Source organism: Capra hircus, chromosome 15 (genome assembly GCF_001704415.2).
Source record: "Capra hircus breed San Clemente chromosome 15, ASM170441v1, whole genome shotgun sequence".
In the NCBI taxonomy this organism is placed as follows: domain Eukaryota; kingdom Metazoa; phylum Chordata; class Mammalia; order Artiodactyla; family Bovidae; genus Capra; species Capra hircus.
Genome location: NC_030822.1, coordinates 32,670,477 through 32,679,641, shown reverse-complemented (window position 1 = coordinate 32,679,641; position 9,165 = coordinate 32,670,477). Strand labels below are relative to the sequence as shown.

At 44.2% G+C, this 9,165-nt stretch overlaps 1 pseudogene; it reads left to right on the top strand.

The window, feature by feature from the left end:
- On the top strand, positions 535-8,412 carry LOC102174496 (annotated as a pseudogene).

The following is a 9,165-nucleotide window of genomic DNA, read 5'->3' as shown; positions in this document are numbered from 1 at the left end:
AGGGGTCATTAGGGTATTGAGAGAAGAATCAGAAGTGTTTCTTCTAATTCTGCCCTCTTCAGGTGTGCAGTTAAATCCCTTCATGGAAACAGATTAAGCTGCTTTCTTCACATTGATCAAGCTAGGAAAACAAGCACAACAGGATTCCTATGCTACACCAGGAGCTTTTGGATGCCTTGAAACTATGGACTGTTAAAGTTCCAGTTTCAGGAACCAAAGTGCAAGGTTTTAAATGGAACCTGGATAAACATGAATGTTGTCTTTGAGGGCAAGGATAGGAGTCTTTTTGAACACTGGCAGACACTAGTAGAGAAGATGACTGCTTACAAGAGGTATTCTGTCAGAGGGATGGATGTTTATGGAAGTTATTGAACATCCAGGGTGAAAGGCGATTCTTTAAAAATGAGGAGTCATCTGCGGTGGTCAAGCCAGAAACACCTCCCCTTGTCTGAGCTGTGTTGAGCACCCCATTTGTCCTGAGGGACTTTCAGCTGCCCCCAAAGTCTGAGAGTCCAGTTCCTGCTCAGAGCAAAGATGACAAAAGCTCAAGGAGCATCTGGTAAGAAAAAATGTTTGCATACAAACAGGAAAATCAGATATTATCAGTGGTAGAGCTCGGACAGTGAAGATATATGAAGGCCAGGTCCAAGAAGAGACAAAAGTTCTGAAAACTTAAGACAAAAATGGCTGATAAATATGTCAGTAAACCTGCTAAATCAAATATATAACAATGGAAAAAGCTATCCCCTTAAAACATGATTAATTAGCTAAGGTGTATCAATCACTAAAACTCTGAGGATAAAACTCTGCCATTGTTACCAATTAAAGATGACCCCCAACATCAACGTTATGACATTAAACCAAGCATTTCTCCTTAAAAATAGTAAAAATAAAACTACAGAAAAGACAAAGCAAGATGCTAACATGCCCAAGAAACTTGTGCTTGGATTTTTTCTGGCCAAGTTGTTCAGTCCAAGATTAATTCTTAAGTAAAAAATGAGAGTTCTGCAACAACCAAGAAACTTTCAGCCAGTCTCTAAATTCACAAAACCTCAGCCTACTAGCAGTGTAACAGTAAAAAATGATAGAACCTCTCATGATGACTGCAACTAAATTTGGGAGCACCACATCTCAGAGCAGACAACTTGTGCTACCTCCTATTAGAAGTCACCACAGTGGAGCCTGATACACAGTGGGTGCTCAGTGCTAGTCCCCACCTCTCCCCCTATTCTTGTAGTCCCCCTCTTGCAGATTTCCTGAAGTCTTATTTGAGGACTATGCTCTATATTTCCCCCTTTCAGTCCCATCACACTCACTTTAGACACCCAGCTAGATACAGAAACTAAGTTTGTGTAAAATATGTTGATACACATGAACAGAGTTTATTTTGGCTATAATGGGTGAACTAATGGTTGACTTTCAACATCTGCATTTCATCTCACAAAGGTGTATGTTCAAATAATTTTTGTCTCAATTCATGTAGCTATTTAAACTGGGGTACCCTTGGACTGAGCAATCTGTATCCCAATTCTCTAAAAAGTCTTAGTTTAGTTTCTTTTTTAAATCCCTTCTAACTTACAAGAGGAAAAGTTCTTTTAGGTGAACTTTGGTATGTAGTTGAGCTTTGTAATTGTTTTGTTCTCCATGAAAGCAAACTTATATTTGCCATATTTTTTCTAGTGTATTGTTATTTTAAATAAAAGATGCTGTTACTTCATGTTGATACAAAATGTTTTGGTCTCACTTCTGTTAAACCTTTTAAATAAGTGCCAAGTTATTAATTGAAGACACTTTGCAATCAGTTGAAAATAGTATTGTTTCATTTGATGGGTTTTGTGTCATCTTTATTCCTGCTACTATTAAACTCTTCAGGATAGTCATTCCTTCCTCCTTTTTGATGAATGTGTATCTCTCCTCACTATACCAGCTTGGAAAAGAGCTTGCCTCTGCTCCTACATGTGGCAATCAAGGGGGGGTGAGAATGATGACTCCCATGGTTCTCTGTAGCGCTGAGCAAAAATCTCCCCCTCCTGCCCCATTTTATCCACCCAGAGAAGAAATCGGATTGATTTAACACCAAATCAATAAAGGGAACAGGATACTATGCAAATTGACATAGAAAAGAATAATCTCCCTTCCCTAAAAAAAAAAAGAAGTCACTACAGTAATACCCAAGACACCATGAAACAAGGCCTCAAGATATGCCTACCAATGTTAGTTTGGAAAGGACCTTGAGATAGAGTTATCACAAATACAGTTTCATCTGGTATCAAAACAGGTGCTTCTCAGGACATAAGACACTTATCAAGAAGCATAGCAGCTGAAATGGTAGCCAGGCCTGCTTTGTTTTCTAATACTAAATAGAAAAGTCAAAAAGCATTGACCAGCACAGACATACCATGGTGAAAAGAATTTATAGTAGATGGACTCAACCCAAATAAACTGTGGAGAAGAGAAAAGCTCATCAGAGTGGAAAACTGGCAAAGGAAAAGTGTGAAAAGGCTTCCGAGTTCAGTAGCCACCCAGCCTGAGCCCAAAGCACAAAGTGAAAAGTCAGTTGGGACCCCTTGGACTACCATAGCAGAAGATTAAAAAACAAACAAAAAAAAGAAACCTTTACGATATTTTCTAAATGCCTAAACCTGATTAATAAGAGATGTCCAAGAAGTGGTAGTATTGGTTACACTGAATGACCTAATTAAAAATATCCCAGATGTCAAAAAAAAGTTTGTTAGATATTGGATATGCCTCACATGTACTGAAACCATTCAAGTCCTACTGAAAATATTGTCACAATCTGAGAAGGCCATTTTGGCAGGAGTTCAGCCTATTGAAGAGATGCAACATGGAGTCTTTGACATTCTGACAGTAAAGAAGTCAAGTTAGATCTGGACCAAACATTGAGGTTTGTGCAACCAAGAAACAAACTGAAGAAGCCGTCATTGACAATGTTGACCTAGGATCAGAAAAAAGAGAAATGGAAAATAAGCATCCTAGAAACATGGTATTTCAAGACTGAAAATGACCTAGATGACAAATATTCAACCAATGAATTTAAAACTCCCAATACAGATATTATTGCAGAATGCTTAAATATGTGTCTGCTACTCCATACTTGCAAAGTGTAGAGAAGGATGCAGTTTGATGGAACAAATTTTGCATTTAGAGCACTAAAGTTTCTAACACTGGTTAGACATTCAAGGTCTTCAAGGGACTTCTAAATTGCTAGATATGTTAAATAACCATTACCCATAAATTTCCAAGAGTTAACAGAGTTGGGACAGAGTTGATGCTGTATCATATGCTGCATTGTACTCAGAGCCTGGCCAGAGAGAAAAGAAGTGAAGCTCTGATAAACACTGGGGTTGTATTTTTCAAGGGGGTTTTGTTGGTTTGTTGTGGCTTCATATATCCTTTAGGTTAAGAGTTGCCAGGTACTTAAGTATTCACAGTAGTCAGTGCTTTTACTAATGTTCACTCTGTAGCAGCTGTTGACCTCTGTCCTTTGGAAAAGCAATTCTACCTTATTGATCTTAATAGACTGAGTTTTTCTCTAAGGTAAGTTTTGTCAAGGCACTTAGCTTGCTTTGTCACCTAGTTCTAGTAACCCCTATTGCTATGGTCTCCTCTGTCCTTGGGACATTGCCCCTAGTTCTTGTCACTATCCAGCAATGCCAGCAGGTTGGCAACCTGTAGTCTCTTGGCCTCTTATTGTAGCCAATGTCACCAAGATAATTAACTAAATACTCCATTTCTAAGAGAAGATACTTTTGGATAAGAAAAGACGTGCATAAACCTAGTTGGTATTCAGAACCTTAAGTCTTAGTTCCTTTAAGTTCCGTTTCAAATCTGACTATCTAAAATGTTAAAACTTAACTTCTATTGCTTCATTTGATATAATTGATAGACTGTTGTTCACTTAGTCGTGTCTGACACTTTGCAATCCCATGGACTGCAGCACACCAGCTCTTCCCTATGCTTGTTTCCCAGATTTTGCTCACACTCACATCCACTGAGTGGATGATGCCATCCAACAGTCTCATCCTCTATCACCTGCCTCCCCTCCTGCCCTCTGTCTTTCCAGCATTAGGGTCTTTTCCAATGAGTCAGCTCTTCACCTCATGTGTTAGAGGTATTGAAGCTTCAGCCCTTCCAATGTATATTCAGGGTTGATTTCCTTTACGATTGACTGGTTTGATCTTCTTGCAGTCTGAGGGACTCTCAAGAGTCTTCTCCAGCACCACAGTTTGAAAGGTGCTCAAACTTGGCACTCAGCCTTCTTTATGGTCCAACTCTCATATCCATACACAAACTGGAAACAAACTAAGATCATTCTATTGTTTTTGAGATTGCATCCAAGTACTGCATTTCAGACTCTTGCTGATTATGAAGACTACTCCATTTTTTCTAAAGGAGTCTTGCCCACAGTAGTAGATATCACAGTAGTAGATATAATGGTCATCTGAATTAAATTTGCCTATTTCCATCCATTTTAGGTCACTTATTCCTTAAAATGTCAACATTCACTCTCACCATCTGCTGTTTGACCGCAATTCACCTGATTCATGGACCTAATATTCCAGGTTCCTATGCAGTACTATTCTTTACAGCAGACTTACTTTCACCAGATACAACCACAACTGGGCATCATTTTCACTTTGGCTCAGCCTTTTCCCTCTTTCTGGAGCCATTTCTCCATACTTCTCTCCAGAAGCATATTAGACATCTACTGACCTCATGGGCTCATCTTTCACTGTCATATGTTTTTAGCTTTCATACTATTCATGGGGTTCTCAAGGCAAGAATGCTGACATGGCTTGCCATTCTCTTCTCCAGGGACTGTGTTTTGTCAGAACTCCATCCATGACCCATCTGTTTTAGGTGGCCCTACACAGCATGGCTCATAGTTTGAGTTACACAAAGCTGTGACTCTATGTGATCCTTTTGGTTAGTATTCTTTGATTATGGTTTTCATTCTGTTTGCCCTATGATGGATGAGGATTAGAGGCCCATGCAATCTTCCTGATGGGATGGACTCACTGTGGGGAAAACTGGGTTATGCTCTGTTGGACAGGGCCATGATCAGTAAATCTTTAATCCAATTTTATGCTGATGGGTGGGGCTGTGCTCCCTCCCTATAGTTTGACCTAAGGAAGCCCAGTCCTAAAGTTTGAAGTCTCTGTGGTGGGCTATAGGCACTATGGGAGGGGTAGTGGCAACCTCCTCCAAGAAGACTTATGCCAGCACCCCACATGCCCTGTAGCCCTGCTGCTGCCAGTGCTGCTGACCCCACAGCAGGTGACTGTTGACCCACACCTCTGCCAGAAACTTTGAAACACATGCAAGTCTAACTCAGTCTCTTGTGGGGTCACTGCTCCTTTCTCTTCAGCCCTGGTGCACACAAAGCTTTGTTTGTCCCAAGCGTCTGCTTCCCTAGGCCTGTGGGAGATCTGTAATCAAATCTCCCTGACCTTCAAAAGTCGGATTCCCTGGGGATTCCCAGTCCCTTTGTGAGATCCCCAGATTGGGAAGTCTGAAGGAGGCCTAGAACTTTCACTGCAGTGTGAGAACTTCTTTGGTATAATTGTTCTCTAGTTTGTGGATTACCCATGAAGGACCTAAGCTACTCCATTTTGTTAACAGAAAAACTCCATTTTGTAAGGTTCCAGGAAAAGAGCCTTTGGAAATCCCCTGACCTCACCCCACCACCCACAAGCCAATCGGACCCCAGACCAGAATCTCCTGACTTAACGTTCAGGAACTTGTGGTCTACCTAGGTAATAGGGGCCAATCAAAAACCAACACACACCGCTTCGAAAGAAAGTGACCAATTAGACATCCCCCTACATAGAAATTCTTTTTTTCCATGAACACTCCCTATATAAGCAATATAACCCAAAACCCGGGGCTCCTCCCTATAGCCACTGCATCGGTATCGGTGAGAGCCCCAGCTTGAGCTTGGTAATAAAAACTCTCTTGCTTTTGCATCAGATATCAGCTCCCTGGTGGTCATCGGGAGATTTCGCGACTTGGGCATAACATTTGGGGGCTCGTCTGGGATCTCCCACCGGCTCTACGGAAAGACCGATCCAGAGAGTCATCTGCAGCCATTAAGCTTTTTTCTGTCTTTCTTTTCGTTTCTGGCAGGGCCTATTTTCTGAGACCGGTATATGACTCAGGTGGACATGCCAACGAGTCACTGGTTGGGGTCGTTGGGAGATGTCCCCGACCCCGGCGGGGGCGGGGGGGGGGACGGAGTGCCCCTGTTCTCTGTAGACAATAGCAGGTCGCTCCCACTGAACCTCTATCCTTGGTTACTGATAATTTTAAGGAGGTCAAGATGCGCGCTCATGACCTTAGTGTAGAAATTAAAAGGAATAAATTAATTACTTTTTGCACTGCAGAATGGCCGACTTTCCATGTAGGCTAGCCCTCAGAAGGCACCTTTGAGTTGGGAACTGTACACCGAGTTCGGGATATCAGTTCCGATCGCGGATCGGACACCCTGACCAAGTTTCCTATATCATAGTATGGGAAAATATCATATTGCTCCCCCTTCTTAGGTAAAACTTTTTTGCCTCAACAGGGGTTTTCTACCGCTCAGGTGTTGGTGACACGTGTAGGAAAAAACCTGAAGAATCCCAAGGAACCTGAACAAATGGCGCTGCTATACCCTATCTTGCAGAGGGGAACAGAAGAACTTCTCTTTCCTCCCCCTTACCAATCCCCTGAACCGCCACAGGCCCCCACCATTCCTTCACCCAGGAACAAAACACAGGGTGGGAGGGGTGGGGCCCACACAAAATACTCGCCATCAGCGAGCCAGGTCCCCGGAGGGGCCGGCAGACTCAACCGTTACCCTTCCCTTACGAGTGGCCAGCCCCCTCGATGAGGCAGGAAACCAACCTCATCAATACTGGCCCTTTTCTACTAGTGACCTATATAACTGGAAATCCCAAAATGCTAAGTTCTCAGACAACCCTAGAGCTTTAACCAGTCTTCTAGAAACTGTGCTTTTTACTCATCAGCCCACCTGGGATGACTGCCAACAGCTGCTCCAGATTCTCTTCACCACAGAAGAGAGAAAAAGAATACAGAATGAGGCCCGTAAAAGGGTCTCAGGGACAAATGGAGAACCCATCACTAATATAGATGAAATTAACACCTCTTTTCCTTTATCATGACCCAACTGGGATTACAATATGGCACAAGGTAAGGAGAGGCTCTGGATCTACCACCAGACTCTCTTGGGGGGGCTTAAGGCAGATGCACGGAAACCTACTAACCTAGGTAGAGTGGGAGATGTTCAGCAGGGCCCCACCGAGAGTCCAGCAGCCTTCCTGGAGAGGCTAATGGGGGCCTTTAGACAATACACCCCCATGGATCCAGAAGCAGAAGGCACTCAGGCTGCTTTGATAATGCATTTTGTCAACCAGGTGGCTCCAACATTAGGAAGAAGTTACAAAAACTTGAACGCCTGGGTGAAAAGAGTATCCAGGATTTAATAACAGTAGCAGAAAGAGCCTACAACACCCGAGAAACCCCCGAGGTAAAACAAGCCAAAGCGGCAGATCGCCAAACCTGTAACATGGCACGCATCCTGCTGGCTGCAACAGTTCCCGACTCGGGAGAGCGCACCAGTTGCACCGCCTGGCTGCTGAAGGTAAGAGCCGTCCCCGTACGCGACCAGCATTAGGAAAAAAACAATGTCCATGTTGTAAAGAGGAAGGACATTGGGCCAAGGAATGCCCTAAGAAAAAGAAGGGACCACGAAAGACCCCCATCCTGGTCGAAGAACTGAGCGATTAGGGAGGATGGGGTTCAGCGCCCCTCCCTGAACCCAGGGTAACCCTAAGAGTGGAAGGGACCCCAATTGACTTCCTTGTTGATACAGGGGCTCAATATTCGGTTTTGCTAGAGCCCCAGGGAAAACTGGCCGGAAAGACCTCTTGGGTGCAGGGGGCTACTGGAATGAAACAATACCAATGGACTACCCAAAGATCAGTGGACTTGGGTGTGGGCCAGGTATCCCACTCTTTCATGGTCATTCCGGAATGCCCCTTCCCTCTGTTGGGAAGAGACCTGTTGACCAAAATGGGGGCCCAGATTCATTTCCTCCTGGGCGAAACCAAAATTCTGGACCAGTCGGGCAGACCGATCCAAGTACTGACCATTCAATTAGAAGATGAATATCGGCTGCACCAGAAACCTATACCGCCTCCAGTAGACATTCGAAAATGGCTGGATGAATTCCCTGAGGTGTGGGCCGAGACAGGGGGAACCGGTTTTTCCAGACACCACCCTTCTGTATACGCAGATCTCAAGCAAGGGGCCAACCCCGTCTGGGTCCGACAATACCCCATGACCCTGGAGGCCCGACAGGGGATCACCCCCATATCCGCAGGCTCCTAGCCCAGAAAATCTTGAGACCCTGCCAGTCGGCCTGGAACACCCCCTTGCTCCTTGTCAAAAAACCAAATTCTCGTGACTATCAGCCAGTGCAGGATTTACGAGAAGTCAGCCACCGAGTTTTAGATATTCACCCTACTGTGCCGAACCCATACAACCTCCTCTCTCCCATCAGACCATCATTGGTATATGGTCTTAGATTTAAAGGATGCTTTCTTCAGCCTCCCCCTGGCATCCAAGAGCTGGGACCTTTTTGCTTTTGAATGGTCTGACCCGGAAGAAGGAATCAACGGCCAGCTGACCTGGACCCGGCTGCCACAGGGATTTAAGAATTCTCCCACCATCTTCGATGAGGCCCTCCATGAGGATCTGGGTGAGTTCAGACAACACCACCCCCAACTAACCTTGTTACAATGTGTAGATGACATCTTAATTGCAGCAAAGGACCAACAGACTTGCCTTATGGGCACCCAAGAACTATTGCGGACCCTTGGAAAATTAGGGTACTGAGCCTCAGCCAAAAAGGCTCAGATTTGCCAACCAGAAGTCACCTACTTAGGGTATGTATTAAAGGAAGGACAGAGATGGCTGTCAGAGGCACGAAAGGAGACGGTACTTAAAATCCCTACCCCAGATTCACCTGGAAGGGTGAGAGAATTTTTGGGGTCTGCTGGGTTCTGCTGTCTTTGGATCCCAAATTATGTGGAACTGGCTAAACCCTTATATGAAGCCACAAAAAGTACCACCCCTTTCAGT